At 39.7% G+C, this 19,892-nt stretch overlaps 1 long non-coding RNA gene across 1 annotated transcript in view; it reads left to right on the top strand.

Moving 5' to 3' along the window:
* Positions 1 to 860: 860 nt before the first annotated feature.
* Positions 861 to 19,892, top strand: part of LOC138142475 (uncharacterized) — a 48,220-nt gene continuing 29,188 nt past the window's right edge. The window contains exons 1-3 of the long non-coding RNA XR_011163431.1: positions 861 to 1,228; positions 1,827 to 1,968; positions 14,902 to 14,982. This is a non-coding gene — a long non-coding RNA (uncharacterized lncRNA). The remainder of the gene's footprint in view (positions 1,229 to 1,826; positions 1,969 to 14,901; positions 14,983 to 19,892) is intronic.

Genomic DNA, 19,892 nt, shown 5'->3' with positions numbered 1-19,892 from the left:
AAGACTAACCCTTTTAAAGACTCAATATTTCATCCCATGGTCTATAACTACAATTTTGTTAATGGTCCCCAGATGATCAAGATCAGTGAACTAGACTTTCCCCAGGTATAGACAATAATCTCTCAGAATAGCATTCAGCACACAGCTGATTTCACATAGTTGAAAAGCTCTCATGTGGAATGGAGATTGTTCTGGCTGACCCCAGAGTCCAGAACCAAAAGCAATGGGCAAAAGTTTCCCCAAAATTAAAATTTGATGTCAGTAGAAACTTCCTAACTGTTAGAATTGTTCCAAAGTGGAATGGGTAATCAGTGGAAGTATTGAGATCTCACCTCATTAGAAACCTTCACAAAGCGGGTAGGTTATAATTTGTCAAGTATGTTAGAATGGAACTTCCATTCAGTTAAGGGTTGAGTTAGATGCCTGTTAAGGTCCCTTTCAATTCTGAGGTTCTATTATTATGTTATCTAATCCAGACAGTTATGTTTTTTTCTATTAAAAATCTTATTTAAATAATAGCTTAAATAAATATCAATTGATATCTATATAGAGAAACCAGTGGGTTTTGTGCTTACCAGAATAAAATACAGATGGGTTTTTGTTGCTACTAAATATTCATCATAAAGGCAGGAATATGGTCCAAGAGGTGTAATAGTAGAGTAATTTGATCCCTTTGTATTGGCAAAGCTAACAGGTACTTAGCACCTAGTTTGAAATTAATTAGATCAAGCCTCGGTTAAGAAACAAAAGGTATGAATGCCTGTGGCTGGCATAACAGGAAGTTGCTGATGGAAATAGGGCCAGAATAGGGAGGAGTTAATAGGTATATGAGGAGAAGCCCTAGCTGGAATTTCAGATCTCCTTGGAGCCAGGTTCTGGAGGCTGAGGAAGAGAGGCCCAGGCTGGAGAGAATGATTTTTATTTTGAGAACATGGATGAAGTGATTTTGATTCTGGGAACCAGATGAAACTTCTGCTGAAGACTTCTGATGGTAGCCAGAGATGCCAAAGACTTCTGAGGGCCAGCCAGAGCTGCCAGAGGAAGTGTGACTGTGGTGTTGGTACTATGTCTGTCTGTGGTTTTGTTAAACCTTGACTTCCCAGGAAAAGAGACTGTGAAGGATTTAAGGTGAACTGGACTCTGTGAGCTTTAGTGTGGAACAGGAACTGCACAGAGAGCTGGACAAGGAACTGGGAGCTGTTTGCCTTTGACAGTTTTGTGAATCCAGGTAGGAGCTGGGACCATGGAAGGAGAACCAGGGAAGCTGAGAGCCTACCTTGGGTCAAGATGAAAAGATCTCTCCGGATACTGAGTAGTGACTAACAAAATTGTAACTTACTTGTGACTGAGGGATGGATGGCCTGTGTATTTTCCACTACCCCTTAAGAGGGTACTGAGTAGTGACTGATGATGATATTGTAACTTATTTGCACCCCATGGGTGGAGAACCTTGACTACTTTGCATTCCCTTGCCTCCTTAAGCGTGATTGAGTTACTAAGTGATTGAGTGATTGAATTAAGGAGGTTTGCCTCCTTAAGGGATTGAATGATTGAGTTACTAAGTAATTAAATGATTGAATTAAGGACTTTGTGATTGAGTGACTAAATGAATGCACTTTGTTCAAAACTATGTGACCACTCTGGCGAAAACTATGTGGCCATTTTAGTGATAAGTTGTAATATTGTGAATGCTGTATTTTGATTTCTGTGAATGTTTTGCTCTGATTTGTTATTGCATACAGTGTTCACTGTATTATATAATCAAAACCTTGAAAGCTATTCACAGCAGCAGTTCTCTGAAAAGCTGCTCATGCTTGGCTTTACAGGAGGGTAAAGGGTGATAGCCTTGACTTCCTCACCTATGATTTCTTCTGGCTACTGTCTTCATTTGTATGCCAATCAAAGAGGATCTTGGGAGCAAAGTGAGAAGACAGTAACTTCCACAGAGCTGCAGTGAGATTTCATCAGGTAAAGTCCATGGAACAGGTCTGGGGAACTGTATTGGTAATAGGAATTTGAAGATCTTCCCTTCCCCTTAATAGGCTGAATGCAATCACATGGAGCCTGTGGTAGGAGGAGTGTACTGAATGGGTGGAGCAGGAAATGATTCAGAGCAGTTTAAACAGAGGGAGGAGAGAATGTAAACAAGGAGATAGCTAAGATTGTGAATGTTTGTTTGTGGGAAGGCCCAAAGAGAGGGAAGACTTTGGGATGACCTTGCCACAGTTAATAAGGTGTATTAACTTCTTTGTTGCTATGATTTTGGCTGTTGGGATTTGGCTTTTTGGTGTTGGGACTCAGCTTTCTGGTGTCTGAAGAAATGTTTTACTTCTGTCTTCTATATGGAGAGTGTATTATATTTTGCAATTCAGAACTATGCTAGCATATTCATAGTCACTGCCAGTACTGTGAATCTTGCCTTGGTAATACAGGGACAACACTCCCAACAATAGATTTATTAGGAATCAAAGGAATTTTCTGGGACTGAGGGCTACATGTCTGCAATAAAAAAAAAAAACAGTCAAGAGAATGGATAACCTTTGCTTGGGGCATTTGAATGTCTGGATAAGGACGGCGGCTCACAGCCTTAGCTTTTTGTTAAAATTAAGTTATAGAGGAAATGAAGTCCTAAATATGGTAGCTGCAAGCCTCTCAGTAACAAACCATGAATCCAAAAGAGACATGGAACAGAGATCATGTAAGAGAGAATAGAGACATAGCCCCCAGAAAAGAGGTTTTGCATTGGAAAAGCCAATTCTATAGAGATTCAGTATTTCATCCTGTAATTTCTGACTATACTTTAGTTAACTATCCCTAGGGTCTGCCTTGGGATCTGTTATCAAAGAGAGTGGAATTAACTTTTTCCAGGCATAAAAAGGGATGCAAAAGAGAATAGCAAGGAACATCATGATGACATCACCAAAAGACAAGAGGAACTGTGCACCAAAGACTGCTAGGTGGCAGAGTGGATAGAGTGCTGGGCCTGGAGTCAGCAAGACATCTTCCCTGAGTTCAAATCCAGCCTTAGACACTTAGTAGCTGTGTGACCCTGGACAAGTCACTTGACCCTGTTTGACTCAGTTTCCTCATCAGTAAAATGAGCTGGACAAAGAAATGGTCAACCACTCCAGTGTCTTTCCCAAGAAAATCCTAAATAGGGTCACAAAGAGTAGGAGACTATTGAAAAAGATTGAACAAGTGTACAGGAAAGGAGCTATCAGGTGACCTGACCATGCTTGTACCCTAGGGCAAGTGTGTCATGGTCACAAGTGTTCCTGGTATGCATATCTTCACATATGTTCCTTACATGGAGATCCTTCACATGTGCACCTTGATTAATGTTCTTTCTGTGTATATACCCTTCCCCACTAGGGATATAGTAATTTGTGGGAGAATGTGGCTTATGCATCCAAAGGGGATCTTTCCTTGCCACTGTATTTGATTTACTCTTTTATTAATATCTACTCTTTGAATTAATGTAATTGCTGGCTGGTGGCTGATAAAAGTAAACATATTGGTAGGGGCTCATGAGTCAAGGTTTCAAATGGGTGTTAATTCACAGAGTCCCTTGAACCTAGTGTAACATTTCTAGGATCCCACATGAGGTGAGTGCCTCGCATCTAGGTTCTAAGGTTAAAAAAGTATTTAGAACAGTTTTAAAGAAATCTTCTCACCTGGGTACTAAGTAATAAGCCTTCTTCCCAAATTCAACTGTTATCTATCACTGCTCAGTATAATACTTGCTTTTCTTATTCTGATTTAAAGAAGAACCTTCAACTTTTTTTTCTTATTTTTTTTTTTAAGCAATTGGGGTTAGGTAACTTGCTCAAGGTTACACGGTCAGTTATTTTGTGTGGGTGCTAAGTATCTGAGGCCAGAACCAATCCCAGGTCTCCTGACTCTGGGGCCAGCGCTCTTACTCACTGCGCCACCTGGCCGCCCCAATGACTTTTTTTCATCCACCCTTAGGGTATCAAAGTGATAGTTCACTGCTTTCTGTGCTTTGGCTTTCTCTGGCTTTCTCTGCTTTGGCTTCATTGCAGTCCTTAATTACATTATCAGAGAGAAAGAGAAAAGATGAAAATGCCTCCTTAGCACTCCTAAATCTGAGGACTACAGTCTTCTTTAAGCACTTCTTGCTTTGTTTTATTGTCAAAGAGAGATTTCATTTCAGCTTTGCCAGAGGAAGTTTGTACTTGGTCTCTGAATTCTAAGACTTGGTCCCCTCTATGGTCTCTGTCTCTTGGGTATCAGAGAGGACAGTGACATAAGAATACATAGCGTATCCCCATTTGTACTTTTATTTTCCATTTAAGGATCTCAAAATTAAAGTTACTCTAAATAGAAACATAAGGTTTAGAGCTAGAAGGAACATCAGGGTCAGGTAGTATTTACTAAATACTTATACTTTATACCAGGCACTATGCTAAGTCCTAAGGATGCAAAAAAAAAAAAATAAGGCAAAAACAGATCCTGCCCTCAAGAAGATCCCTTTCTATTGAGGATGACAACAGGCAAACAAGTAGATACAAACAGGGTGCAGACAGAGTAAATGGAAGGTAATCTCAGAGAAGAAGGCATTAGCAGCTGGGAGGACCATGAAAAGTTTCTTTTAGACATATGAACTGATGCTGAGTGAAGTGAGCAGAACCAGGAGAACATTGTACACAATAACAGTCACATTGTGTGGTGACTCACTTTCATAGACTTGGCTTTTCTCAGCAATGCAAGGATCCAAGAGAACTCCAGAGGACTCATGATGGGAATGCTGTCCACATCCAATAAAAGAACTATGGAGTCTGAATGCAGGTCAAAGCAAACTAGTTACTCTTTTTTTTCTTTCATTGTTTTGTTTCTTCTTTCTCTTGGTTCCTCCTGTTGGTTTTCATACAAAATGACTAACATGAAAATGTTTCTCAAAAAGAAAAGTTTCTTTTAGAAGTTGGGACTGGAGCAAATTCTTGAAGAGATCCAAAGAAATTAAAAGGCAGAGGTGAAGAGGGAAAGTATTCCAGAGATAGTACAAAATCTTAGAGAGAGTATAGAGAATATTGTACATGAGTAGCAGCAAGTAACTAGTGTATCTGGTCTACATAGAGAGTGTGGAGGGGAGTAAACTGTAAAAAGATGGGAAATGGAGTAAGGGGCCAGGTTGTGAAGAGATTAAAATGTCATTTTACATAAATGGCTTAATATTTGATCCTGGAAGTAATAGGGAGCCAATGGAAGTTTGCTGAATAGGGGAGTGACTGTTATTAAACCTGTGCTTTAATAAAACCAACCACATGGATAAATAGATATATAGAATATTTATAAAGGGCTTACTTTGTGCCAGATACTGTGCTAAGTTCTCAGAATATAAATACAAGCAAAAAAAAAAAAAGAGAGACCATACCTTCCCTCAAGGAGTTTACATTCTAAGGGGGAAGACAATACATAAAAGGAAACTGGAAAGCATGGAGAGAGGGGAGAAGGGAGAAGAGTATACACAAAAGACAAGAGTGCTGGGGAGGATGTGGAAAAGTCCAGAGTATGAGTAATAGAGCCAGTAATGAAGTGAGCGTGAATGACTTGGGTACCTCATGAAATGATGATTTGGGCCAGGTTCTCACCAATCAGAGGAGAGGGTGCAGGGGAGGAGGAGATCAATTAAATTTAAGGTTATATTAGACTATCTAGGTGAGAATGTCTTATAGATAGTTGGAGATATGAAACTGGAACCTTGGGAGTCTTCGTTATAGTGTTGATAGTTGAGGCAATAGGAGGAATCAGAGTAGGTTGTTTCTGAGAATACCACATAACTCTAGAAGCCATTGTGTAGAGCACATTTTCCAGACTAGTCAAGTCTCCTATCACTGAACAATCAGAGAAGTCAGCAACCCATCTGGTGAATTTCCCAATCAATATCATACAATTCAGGGTACAGTGCTTTGTTCTGAGGCATCTGAGAGAGACTATGTGATTAGGTCCACTGGCATCTTACTCATAAAATACAGGAAATTCAAAATGACTGGCTGAAATGGACTTGGGGTGGGGACAGAATTTTCATCAAAGAAGCTGCTCCCTCTCCATGGCATATAAATATGAACTCTGAGACTGGATCAGCCCTTTTCACTCTCTCTCTCAAGGTTTAGGGTTTGTCTTTTCCCTTATGCATTTCTCTGTAGTTCAGCAAGAGAGAGGGAGTGATTTTTTTCCTCACTTCCTGGGAGAAACTGATAGTAACTTGTAGCAGAAGCACATGGAAGAAAAGTCATGTATTTGCATTCAGCTTGAGAGGAAAACCTCTACCTCCATACCTCAGGGAAGTTTCCTTCCCCCAGGAGCAAGTAATGACAACTCTTCTTAGAAATATATGATGAGTCTGAAGTACTCTGAACATGCATTATGCTTTCTCAAGTGGCTTGAAAAGTGAGATTTCCTGATTAGGACTAGCTTTCAATTATCTTATGGGTTACTTCAGTAAATACCCAGTTTGAAAGTTTTTAAATTGGAGTTGGGAGCATCAGACCTTCTAGAGAGAAAGAGGGATTTCCTGATTGAGTATGCTCCTTGAAGAAAGAGAAAATAAGTCTGTATGTTTCTTATGCAGTGTCCTACTAAGAGAGAGAAACCCAGGATGTTGGTTAGGGCAAGTTTAATGGGAAGGAGATTGCTTATTCAGAAACCCGAAAAACATGTTTATCTTCCATGAATAATCAAAACCTTACAATGACTTTATAATTCTTATGGAGGTACTTTGGGATTTTGTGGGAAAGAAAGAATAACTAAAACATCAAATGGTTGCCCCAATAAGAACCCCAAGTTCTGTTCCCTCCTGGGGGGAATCCAATGTGCTTTATGTACTTTCTTAAGCTTTCTGTGTTTTCTGTGCATGATTTTTGGACTTCTACAGGTGAAGACTGTCCTTTACCTGAGATGCACTTGGTGTTTAAAAGGTTTATATGGGATGTAGGGTCCCTATTACTCACATGGGGAAAAAACCTAGACATGAACTACACCATGAGTACACTATGGGAGATTTTCTTGAAGCAACTCTCAATGGGAGCAATAAACCAAAGTAAGGAAAATGAGTCTTTGGAGATCAAGTCCCTGGGATTTAAGTTGACTTGTAAGAATACATACTCCTTTTGGGGATGGAGAGGAAGCCATGGGTTATGCATACTTCAAGAAATACCTTAGGGCTATGATGCTAAAAAAGAATAGAGATACTTCACAGAGCTATAACTGCAGAATCTTAGAAGGGATATTAAAAGACACAGATAATAATGTCACAGAATCTGAATGGGAAGGGACCTCAGAAATCATTTAGATCAGAGCATACCTAAATTCAAGAACCCCCTTGACAAACATCCCTGACAAATATTAATCTGGCCTTTCCTTTAAGATTTCTGGAAAGGCAGAGCCTCCTAAGTTTGCCTATTCCCCTTTGGGAGAGTTTTCATTGTTAGGACAGTTTTCCATGCATATAGACAAAATTTGCCCTTCCACAACTTTAATTCATTGATCCCAGTTATGTCCTCTGTGGCCACATCTAGTCCTTCCACATGGCAACCCTTACAATATCTGAAGTCTACTATCATGCCCTCTCCAGGTCTATTCTCCAGGTTAAAAATCCCCAATTCTTTAAATAATCCTTTTGTGGCAACATCTTGTGGTCTTTTTCTATTCTTCCCTAGATACTGTGAACTCATCTGAAACTTGCAATTCATGAAAATCACAATTTTTTTTTCAAATAAATGGTTATATAGCTCTTTCTTCTATTGTTTGATGAGTCAAGTGAAAAATCATTCACTAAACACTTACTACATACCAGGTACTATACAAAGTGTACAAAGGATACTTTTATTGTTGTTCAGTCATTTCAGTGCTGTCCACTCTTCCTGAGTCCATTTGGGGTTTTCTTGGCAAAGATACTGGAGTAGTTTGCCATTTCTTTCTCCAGATCATTTTATAGATGAAGAAATTGAGGCAAATAGGGTTAAGTGACTTGCCTAGGATCACACAGCTAATAAGTATCTGAGGCCAGGTGTTCCTGACTTCAGGCATGGTGCTCTATCCACTGCTCTACCTAGTCAGTGAGAACCCCTAGGCAAAAGTCATGGTAACCACCACTTCATGGTTATTAAAGTATATTCACAAAGGTAAAAATGGTCCCTGCTCTTAAGAAGCTCATATTCTAATGGGACGTTTGTTTGAATTCTTGTATAGGATTGTACATTTATCTGTAATTATTCCTTATACATCACAACTTTCCCTCTTGCGGTTTCAATATATCACAGGTTGGCATAATAAATTAAATGGGAATTTGGGAGGAGATTTGCAGAAGCCACAAACAACATGCAAAGACCAGGAGATGACACAGAAAAAGTTTAGAAACTCAGAAATACATAAAATATATGTATAGTATTGTATAATATTAACATATTTTATATTTTAATACAATAATAATTCAAACTTATTCTCTGGTGTGCAAGGAAAGTCAAAAAATTTTAAGTGGATTTTCAAGAATACTGGAGTACCATAACCCTAACCCCTGTGGTGTGAAAGGGATAACTGGATAATAATGGAATCATTTTAGATTCAATTCATAATCCTAGTCTATTATGATATTTTGGTATCGGGACGGCCAGGTGGCTCAGCGAGTAAGAGCACCGGCCCCAGTGTTGGGATGACCTGGAGATCAAATCTGGGCTCAGATACTCAGCACCACACCCAGAAATAAATAACTGGCCGTGTAACCTTGAGCAAGTTACTTAACCCCAATTGCTTTAAAAAAAAAAGAAGATATTTTGGTATCCTTTGGTTATTTAACACCTCCCCTAATCTAGTCCTTCATGGAAGCATAAATCCTGTCTAAAATATCTCTGACAAGTTATATTCCAGCTTTCTCTTAAGGACCTCAAATTGCAGTGATCTACAGTTCTGGGTTTTTCCCTTTTATCCCATAGTTTCAACTTGCATATTGTATTTGTAAAGGACAAATTGTCATGGAGTTAAGTTATTCTGAGGTAAAAGGAAGATGACTGTTCTATGGAGCAACTAGAAAACCAGAAATCTATGGACATGATCCCAAGTAGAGATTACAATTCTCAGCTATTACTAGCAAAAACCTTTTCAAAGGAAATATTCACAATTATCTCCTTGTTAAGTGGTATTTTCCCCTAAAGATGTTTCCAAAAGGAATGTCTAATTACAGTTGAATTTACACTACACATTTAATGTTTCTGCAATTTAAGATCTTGTGATAGCTAGAGACTCTTCTGACCTTTGCTTAGCAGGGTTTTCTGTCCCCTTAGTAACCAGGTCTACCTTGGCCTGGTGGGGGTGGGGAGTCCTGGGACTATAAGGGATGACCCTAGATGTCAAAGTAGTCAGTAGTAGATGAAGCAACCTCTTCCTGGAGTCAGTGAGCCCCCCTGGGCAAAGGCCATGGTAACCAGCACTTCCTGGTTATTAAAGTAATTTCACAAAGGATTATCAACAACAGGAGAGAGATAACACATCTTGTAAACCTATTTCTCAAACCACAGGAGATAAGTTTTTCATAATTAATTAAGCTTCAATTAACATAAAATAATGATCCTTTTGAATCAGATGGGAATTCATCTTATTTTAAAATAAGAAATTAAATCTCTTTATTAATCACTAAAAGATTGAAAATGTTATAACTCTGAAATGTGAATACGCTTTGCACACAATTGGTGTTTAATAACTATTTACTGAATGCTTGTATGAATGAATGAATAAACAAATAAGTGAATAAACAATAGAAATAACAGGTAATTGAAAGTTAGGAGACATGAGTTGACAGGCTGACTATTTTGTTACCTTATCAATCTCACTTAATCACTCTCCTCATATTTCAGGTGGGAATTACTTCTGCTTTACACAGGGTTTAAAATTTGCAAAGCTTTTTCCTCCACAATGACCATGGGAAGTAGATAGTACAAAAATCATTGTTCTATTTCTATGAGGAAACTGAGGCCCACAGTATGAAGGCCATGGCCATGTAGGGTTATTACCACTACACCACAAGCAACTTTGCCCTCCTCAAATTCACCAGCTTCTTCACATCTAGTCCCAAGGGAGGGAAGTTGGGGGTGGGGGTGGGGGGGAGGCAGAATTCCCTTCCCTGGAATTTGATCCAAGAATTTTTAATTTTAAGTTCAGGGCTTTTGGCCCTACATCAAATGATTATTTTTCCCACCTAAGCAGCCCCCATGGAAGGTCATATCCTTAATGCTGCAGAGCTTATATTACTAAGGATATTTATTTGGGAATCCAAGGGAAACTTAGGGACCATGAAGAAAAGGTGTATGTTGAGGTACAGTGAAATTCTGCTTTATCCTCAAATGCTATTTTCCAGTCTATACTCATCTTCTCAATTCAGCAGATTTAGCTCTGCTCTACATTCAATAGCCTCTTCCTCTTTCTGAAAATTAAAGTGATATTCCAAGGATGAAAATTTGCCCCATCAAGGCTATTAAAAAACAAAACAAAACATAAAGGCTTCTAGCATGGTTAGCAGTTCCACCTTAGAGGATTGATAGGAGGGCATGGGCAACAATTGCCCAGAATGAGAAGTCATAGGTCTGTGACCTCTCTTTCCTCAGGGGGCCCCCAGCCTCCAAAGCAACTCTGGAATAGTAGTTCCAAATCATTTTGAGCAATGGTGACCCAATTGAAATAGGCCCATGGCCTTTCAAGGGGGTTACTTTGAAAGACAATACATTTTTGAAAGACAAGTCCAGGTCTGTCAGTCACACGACTCATATGTGATCGCTGTATTCACAGAATTACTGAGAAGCATTTATGAAAGTAAAAGCAATTATATTGCCAAGGTCACCAGAATAGACATTTCTATTTCTATTCCCTGAATACATGGAAACAGTCACCCCTTTCCCTTGGAAACTCTGAGCTATGCATAGAGACTGAGATAAACATTTATTCAATTAGTCAAAAACACCTATATAATTACTCTTTTCCAGATACAAACATACATTCAAGGAGGCCATGGTGTAATGTCAAAAGCCTTGTTTGCCATCAGAAGACCTGAGTTCAAAACCCAGCTCTGCTATTTAATTGTGTGGCCTTAGGCAAATCATCTACCTTTTCTGGGCCTCACCAGTGTAGTGTGGCAGAAAACCCCTGGCTCTGAAGATAGACTGAGATTCAAATCCTTTTTAGGATCTTCACTTCCTCTGTGACCTTAGTTAAGTCCCTCAACCTCCCTGCGCCTTGGTTTCTAAATCCGTCAAAAAAAGGGATTAGACTAGATGGCCCTTGAGGTTCCCCACAGATCTAAACTAATGATCCTTTCTTTGTCTTTATGTCTAAGGAAGACTGAAGCTCTTGAACATGCATATACTCACTAACATAGATATGGATTGGACATATGGAAGGGAAAATACATCCCTTTTATTTGGGGTCATTCAGAAAAATTTCATGTTTGTTATTCACCCTAAAACATCTATAGTTTCACTACATCTTTGTGCCCATTTATTTTATTTAGGTTCTCCAGGAACCCAGGGTCTCATTTTAAAACCTGATAGAAAATGTGCTTTAAGAACTGGTTTAATTAACCTACCTTTAGAAGAGGGGAAAGAAATGCTAAATTTCAACTGAAGTCTTGAGAACTGTCCCCTACTGGAGCTGGAGGCCTGGAGGAAGGGGAGCTGTCCAGGAGAGGCTTTCTGGGGCTTGGTATGCTGGGTACTCATCCTAGGATTCATGGAGAAAGTACCCTTCCAAAGGAAAGGATGAAATCAGAGACATCTGACCAAACTAACACTAAGTCCTTCAGCCTCAGGACAGGCCACTGGCACCCTCTACCACAGAGATTTCATATGGGAATGATATAATATAATGATGATAGTAATGATCTTATGACAATAGTAATAACCATTGGCACACTATGACATTTTTAAATTTTACAAAGTGATTATATATGATCAACAATAATATAATAAATCTAATATTCCATCCACACTGCCATAATTTGACAGACAGTACCACCATAAGACTAAGAATTTGTAATGCTAGAGTGATTTCTGTCAAACTAACACTTTGACCAACATGTATCCCATTCCATCATCACATCTACCCAACTTGTTAAAACATTCTTCCTTAACTGACTTTCCACTTCCTCTCTAAAGCCTTCTCTAATGACAATAATACTAACTAGCATTTATATAGCACCCACTATGTGTCAAGCACTTTCCAAATATTATTTTATACTCACAAAAATTCCAGGAGGTAGATGCTATTATTATATCCTTTTTTGCAGTTGAGGAAACTGAGGCAAACAAAGGCTGTGACTTGTTCATGGTCACAGAGCTAGTATATGAGGTTAGATATGAACTTACGTCTTCCTGATTCCAGGACAAGATCTCTATCCACTGGACCCCCTAGATGCCTCTAATCCTTTTAATCCTAGCTGCTCCCTGATCCTTCTTTTCCACTCACCAACGGAAAGTGTTCTTTATCTCCTCCAATTATCCTTAAACTCTTTGTCTGGATGTCTCCTTTGCCCCTTTCACACTCTGCCTTGGATCATACTTATTTATATACACATTGCAAGATGACACTCACCCTAATCAATCACAAACTCTTTGAAGGTCGGGATGGATGATGCCATTTTTACCTTTGGATCCCTAGTACCCAGTACAGGACACTATACATAATAATAACTTCACAAACACCTTTATCAAGCAGGATCACAGAAGCAAGAAGGAACCCCAAAAGCTTCCTGGAGCAAGCCCTTCACTTTACCAAGGAGTAACCGAGGCCCAGGACTTTCGACGATTTGCCCGTTTGCTATGGCAGACTACCCATCCTACTGCTCCTTCAGTTACATTTTTTCTGTGGCCAAAACAGATGTTTTCAATGGAAATCCTGAAATTAATTTTGCACGGTTTGATCAAAAGAAATTGGAATGTGATTTTTGCCGGTTCTTGTTTTGTTTTTGTTTTACACGCTGCGAGTGTAAGTGTCCCCCAGATGGGTTATCCTGCTCTCACTTTTGAAATCAAAGTTGAACCAGCCCTGAAAGGAGCAACGCAGTCATCATATTGCACTTAGGAGGGAAGGAATAGGGGACAAGCATCCACTTACAGAACAGCATGCCATTGCAGAAGATGATAAGGGGAGAGCATTTACATACACACGTTTTAGAGGTGAAACCCATTGGTAAGACTCTCTGAAGTCCAAGAAAGGAAATCACTAATGGCAGGAAATGTTGTATGTAAAAATATTCCTTCTGCTTTAGGCCGTTCTAGTGAAAGATAAATATCATAATGAGACTATTATTCCTGGGTTTCACTGTTACCTGCGAAGTGTTTTATGTTAATTTGATCATCAGCCCTTTCAGTGCCCTTGTGACAGTCTGAGACACATAAATTCGTAAATTTGAGGGGCCCAGAAAGATTAGTGATTTGTTTATACCCAACACAGCTACTCTAAGGCAAATACGGGTCATATTGCCCATGTTGGAAATTCAGACTGATTCGAATGACAGATGTTTCAAGTTCTGTCCCTAAAAACCAGTCTAGCCTCTACTGTACCTGGGATTGAGCTATATGTATACATGTCTTGTTTCTATTGAAATCAGGCTTACCTAGTTCTGTTCTTAAGGGGGCTAGTTCAATTCATTTCAATTCCAATTTTTAAACATCTACTCTGTGCACAGTGTTAAGTACTAGAGGAGATATGATGTTTAGGTAAATCGTAATCCCTGCCCTCATGGAACCCAAGATATAAGAGGGAGCTATGAGACAAGCAGAGCTAGCTATAATATAAAATACCAAGTTCGCTTCCAACTGTAAATCTGTGATTGCAAACAATAAGCAAAATAAAGTGCTTTGTTACCAAGGAAAGGTTGTTTCTAACAGGGAGGAATCATGGAAGGCTTCGTGAAAGACTCACATTTGAGCTGGGTTCAACTAGGAATTCAGTAGGTAAAGAAGGAATAGAGTACATTTCAGTTAGAGAGGATAGTTCTTAAAAAAAATCATACAGCTAAGAAAGTGTGAGAGTATTGGAAGACAGAGAGAATTCTAGCTTGACTAGAGCATAGAGTATATAGAAAGGAATAACATTAGATAAGACTGGAAAACTTGGGTGACAACATTGTAGAGGGCCTTAAATACCAAGTTTAAAAGTCTGATTTTTTGCTTAGCTAGCAATAGAGAGCCTTTGAAGGTTTTCTATTTTTTTTTTTTTCAACACAAGAGTGACATGACCAGATCAATTCAGGGAAAAAACAAAAAAACAAAAAACATTAGCTTTACATCATAATCACAGTCTGACTAACCTTCACCAAAGAGATGTCATAAGGTAGTGTGGATAGATCAGTTCATTTCTTCCTGCCTTGTACCTGGAAAGCTAACATCACAAATTACTCACCTTGAAAATTTTGGGTCAGTCATAACATCTTTGAATAGGAAAATCAAGAGCAAAATGTATTCTACTAACTGCCTATGGAAAATGCTTTAAAAACTGACATTCCTTTGGGACTCTCTGTCTATCTTGGGTCATGAGGGATCTGGAATGATCCTGGCTGCCCACTAGCCCTGAAATGAAGAAACTAAATTGTTGGTGACCACATGCTTGACATTATCACAAATGAATCGATCCTTTCCATTAAGGGAAACTAAAGGAGAGGGATGTTTTCCTTGGCCATTGTAGTCCCGAACCAAGATCAATAGTCCTACTTGCAGCCACAACACATCACAATCACAGAGAGGACCAGACACCTGGTATGTGAACACAGCTCAAATACCCCTCCCTCAGATTCCATTATAAACATAATAAAACTTGGGAGGAAGTGAGATTGGGAAACTAATACAAGTGAAAGACTCAAGACACCCTCCTTCCAATTTGTTTTTCTTTTGTTTCTAGGCCTCAAGCCAGGAAGGCCTCTTCCCTATGGTTGCCTGGTTACCACCAGAGAGCCTTGCCATGGTAACATCTGGAATAAAGGTGGGTGTGCAGAGAGCCAGGGCCAACTCAACTTAAGCAGTATCAGTGAAAGGAAGGAAAATAGAATGCTTTTGTTGTTGTTCTTTCAGTTATTGCCCAACCTTGAGGACAAAGGAAGGAAATATTTAAGATAAACAATAAATATGTGAAAAGGATTTTTTTTTCTTTTTTTAAAGGGATTTAGTGTTCTTATAACTCATTAGCATGGGCAAGGAGTAGAAGGTATTTGGGGAGAGTCATGGTTAGTATAGCCATTATCCAATCTGAACCAGAAAGTAGATGGTTACTTGGCATGGCAATGACTAAATTATCTATCCATTCTGGTATCTGCTCCAAGATTAGTTTGGTTCCAAGCAATAGAAACAATCACTGTATGATAGAAAAGCTAGGGCCTTGTCTTGGGCAGGGACAGAGCAAGAGGTATGAGGCCTGCTGATTCCTGAGACCTTTGATCCTAACTTTCTATTGATCCTGTGGCTCTCCACTGCCTAAAGAGGAATGGCAGTTGTGGTGTAAGAGAACATATCCTGGAACTGAAGTCAGAATCTGAGTCTTGGTTCTGCCATTCCCTTCCTATGTGATCTTGTGCAAATCGGAACATAGCTCTGGCCTCAGTTTCTATATCTATAAAGGAAGGAGGTAGAATTGGATGATCTCTAGGGGCCCTTTCCACTTTACCTCATCTGATCCTATCTGTCCATCTCTTCTGCCTGACATTCTAGTCCCTTGGATGAGATAACTTCTAAGATTCTTTATGTCCTAAGTCTATAATCCTAAAATCCCTCCTTAATTTGATAGCACTCTACCTTTCTAGTCATATCTCATATTATTCCTGAGAATAATTAAACTACGTGAGGGAGTATATTATAGTGGATAGAAAACTGCATTTTGAATAAGAAAGACATGGTGATATGAATTCTTCCTTACTAGCCATGTGACCTTGGGCAAGTCACCTAACTTCCACAATTCATCATTTATAATAAAAGAATATTGGATCAGATGATCTGAGACTCTTGGACCCCCATGCCCACACTGTGTTTTCCTGTTTATGTGTTTTTGCTCACTTTGTCCCCTAGGCCAAGTTGGTTCATTCTTTCCAGCTCATTTGCACTCCTCTACTCTAAAGTCCTCCTGTCATGTCTCTTCAAGGTATAAATTTAACACTAGGATTGAGAAAGTTATGGTGATAGGGTTATGGGATTCATGCTGGATCCCTAAAAGAAAAAAGACCAAGTCTTTGGGACTTGGACCCCAAGGCTCCTAAATCCAGATCTCTGGTGTTTGCATGAAGTAACAGGACCATCTCAGTTAATAATCCTTTTAACAGCCTTTTCACTGTGGCTTTCTAGCCACTTAACTCTTTCCATTGTCTGTATCTGGCCCCACCCCAGGCTGCTAGCCACTCCTTAATACCATCCAGATCTTCCCACAGTCTTTTTCTGTATAAAAATATCAGTCCTATCCTCAACAAATGTGGAGATTCTTAGAATCCCTCCCACTTCTATAGGTGATACAATAAACCTTGTCTCTGACTGAAAAAAGTCGAATTCTCTCAAGGCAGACTCAGCCTGTATTTCAGAGTTCTAGCACCCCTAGAATGCAACAGAATCACCAAGACTTTTCTAGGAAAATACAAAAGCTGCACTGGGTTCTTCTAAACTGAAAAGTTTTCAAATATGGGCCCAGTAATGGACTGTTTGCTTCTGGTCCAAGAATCAGCTTATCTTAGCTCAAAGAGGCTTAACACCAGATTAGCTACAGAGCCAAAGTCTGTCCCATTTTGACTCTTTTTTTTTTCTTTAGCCCAGGTCTCCCTATTTTACCCAGGCTGGAAGTGTAGCAGTCATTAGTAGACTTGAGCCCACTATCAGCTTACCTCTCTAAGGGTGACCTGGTTCCCCAACGCGCCCCCCCCAAAAAAAAAAAAACCCAATAGCACCCTTTTCTTGGGAACTCACCATATGGCATTAATCTTAGTACAGACAGCTGACTGGCTTTTGTTCTATTGAAGCTCAGGACTCCCAAGCTCAAGTATTTCACTCACAGTAGCAATGGTAACAAAAGTGAGCCATCACACTTGGCTCTATTAGCAACTCTTAAAGACTGTTTACTAAATTATAGAGGGGTCTCAGTTTTCATCAGTGGATAGAATGCCCACAGGGTAAAATTATAGACCCATCAAGTGGTGACTTATATCAGAAATGGCCCGAAGATGGGACAGAGGTTGGGGGAGAAGGTTTATAATTCATAATGCATTTCTTCAGCTAGAACTAGAATTAGGGTCAGAGAAACTCTAAATTTGCCAAGTACTTTTGCAACAATGGTCTTTCATTTGATCCCTAAGACAGCCCTGTGAGGTATGCAGGATAAAGATTATTAATCCTCTTTTACAGGTGAGGAAGCCTAGAACTTCTGACTCCCAGGCATTGTTTCCTTTTATTGAATCTCACCTCCTAGTCAGGAGCAGTCCCGGCAACTCTGCCCAGGGACTGAACATTGTCCTGTTGCACCAGGCAGAGAATATGGTTGTGTGAGACAGGAGAACCTTGTTCCTCCTAGAGGTAGCTCTTTGGTCAGACACTGTCACAAAACTCATCACTCATTTTAGGTTAAAGTTTATCTCTGTCCCACTCAGACCGTTTACTTTTCCATCACTGTTGACCAGGAAAATTTATCTCAAAAATACTCAATCATGAGCTTGGCTTTAGAAAACTTGACATGAATAAATGAATTATACAACCCTCTGGGCTTCTTCTGGATCTGGATGTAGACCCTAGTCCCATTAGAAGCCTTGGAGTTACAAATGATTGAGAAGTGGAAGAGGCCTTAGAACATAAAATGTTAGAACTTGAAGGAACCTTGGAATACAGAATGTCAGAGTTAGAAGAGATGTTAGACGAATAACAGAAGGACTGGCCAGCGAGGGCCCAGTCCTGGGAATATGTACATTTGATGAGCATCCTTATAGAAGTATGTAATAACATGGAATGGAGGGATCCATCTCCCCACTTCAGTGCATACACAAATAAATTTTCGTAGTGAATCTTTCCTGCCCATTAAATGAGTGGTAAAGAAAAAGCCTTTGGGTTAGCTGTTGAGCAAAAACAGAGAGTGAATACAAAGGAACCCAGTGGAGAAATTCTGATTCTCTCCTTCCTCTCCTACCACGTTTCCCCGATAATAAGACCTATCCCGAAAATAAGCCCTCCCCTTACTGTGTAAGATTCCTCTAAAACAAGACCTCCCCCGAAAATAAGCCCTATTGAGATTGCTACTGTAGTGAAGGTGATCCCCTGCACTACACGCTACATTACGGTACCCTCTGTATGCACCGTTCCCCCCTCCGTGAAACGCACGCTGCGCTCCGAGCTGCATCCAATCAGAGCTGCAGCAGTGAGCGCGTCATCCTGTTCTTCCCCAGTGATTTGCTTATTGAATAAAGGTACATTTTTTTGTTCTCATTTACCTGTTTATTAAAATTGCTGTCAATGTTCATTAAAATAAGCCCTCCCCTGAAAATAAGCCCTCTGGTGTTTTTCTGTCCAAAAAATTTAATAAGACAGTGTCTTATTATTGGGGAAACATGGGGTAATGTTTAACAACAACTCCCTGAGCTCTGAAGGGCTGGTGGGGCTGGAGGTGGGGGATGGGAGAGAGGGGAGCCCATGAGCACATAGCCTCCTAGGCTTCCCTGTATCTAGGATCTGACACTGCCATGTGTTCTGTCAAGTATGTGGTTGTTGCTTCTGTACCTGTTGTGTGTATTATTTCTTGATCTGAGATGAAAGAAGATTGGAGATGGAATGACCTGGTAATCTTCAAAAGGTTGGAAAAACCAGCCTGAGGAGCAACCAGTGGGATTCGGCCCAGTAATGAATCAATCCAGCAGCTGATACACCAGGTCCGTCAGGCAGGAAGTAATTTTGTCTATTGACCGTGCATTTTGGAAGTGAACTTTGTGGAGCAATGCTTTGTAGCAACCACTTTATGTTTGAGCTCATTCTCCCCAGGGACAGAAGGGGGTAGAGGGAAGATTGTGTCCCAGTTTGGTTTGATATTTCAGTTCTTGCTGTGTCTTTTTTGTAAATAGCCCTTTGTAAAAGCTGATTGATGTTAACTGGTTAAGATTGTTGGTGGGGCACTAAACAGTGGCATTTATGATGTAAAGGAGAAATCAACTGGCACTGGTAGTACTATTGTGAAGAGTACACTGTAATGGGATTCTAACTGATAGTATTAGAAAGATACTCAAATGGCTTAGGGGTAGCCCTTGAGAGGGAGACAGAGCTGCCCTCTGGTGACATGACTTACTAGTATAAGGTATTGGCTAATAATCCCTGTGGTACAAGTGTTATTGTTCTTCCTTCATTCTTGAAGAGGGCCAATGACATCTTGAGGGTTGTCTTGACTTGCACATGAATTGAATTTCAGTGAAGCAAAGCTGCACAAAGTCAGCAGCCTCATTCTCTCCTTAAGAATCATCAAAGTCCAGTAGTGAGACAAAGGTCAAGAACGCTGGTGATGACCCAGGATGCAGTGGGTGACCTTGGCCTTTCTAAATTAAGGTCTTTACCAGTCTCAGTTTATCTGAGGCAATACCCATATAATGACTAGGTAAGAATTGAGATAAAAGATGAACCAATTTACCATCACAAAGATATAATATGGGAGAAAAAGTCACTCAGATTTCCACTAGAACAGAAAACAGTTGCTATTTACACTCATTCTGAGCCACCAAAGACTAAAAGATAAGCCATAGAAATTTAGGTTAGGGCTATTATTGACCATTCAATGAAAGTCATAGTGATTTGGGTTTAAAAGTATAGTCAAGTAACTCCATTTAAAACACAAGGGACTTTATTAAAACCTGTTTTTTTTTTCAGAGCTATATTTCAAGAAATCAAAAATAA

The sequence above is a fragment of the Petaurus breviceps genome, unplaced genomic scaffold (assembly GCF_028583685.1).
Source record: "Petaurus breviceps papuanus isolate PSGF00001 unplaced genomic scaffold, PetGlider_PUasm1.0 90591, whole genome shotgun sequence".
In the NCBI taxonomy this organism is placed as follows: Eukaryota; Metazoa; Chordata; class Mammalia; order Diprotodontia; family Petauridae; genus Petaurus; species Petaurus breviceps.
The sequence above is the reverse complement of the archived record's forward strand: the minus strand, read 5'-3'. Positions and strand labels throughout refer to the sequence as shown.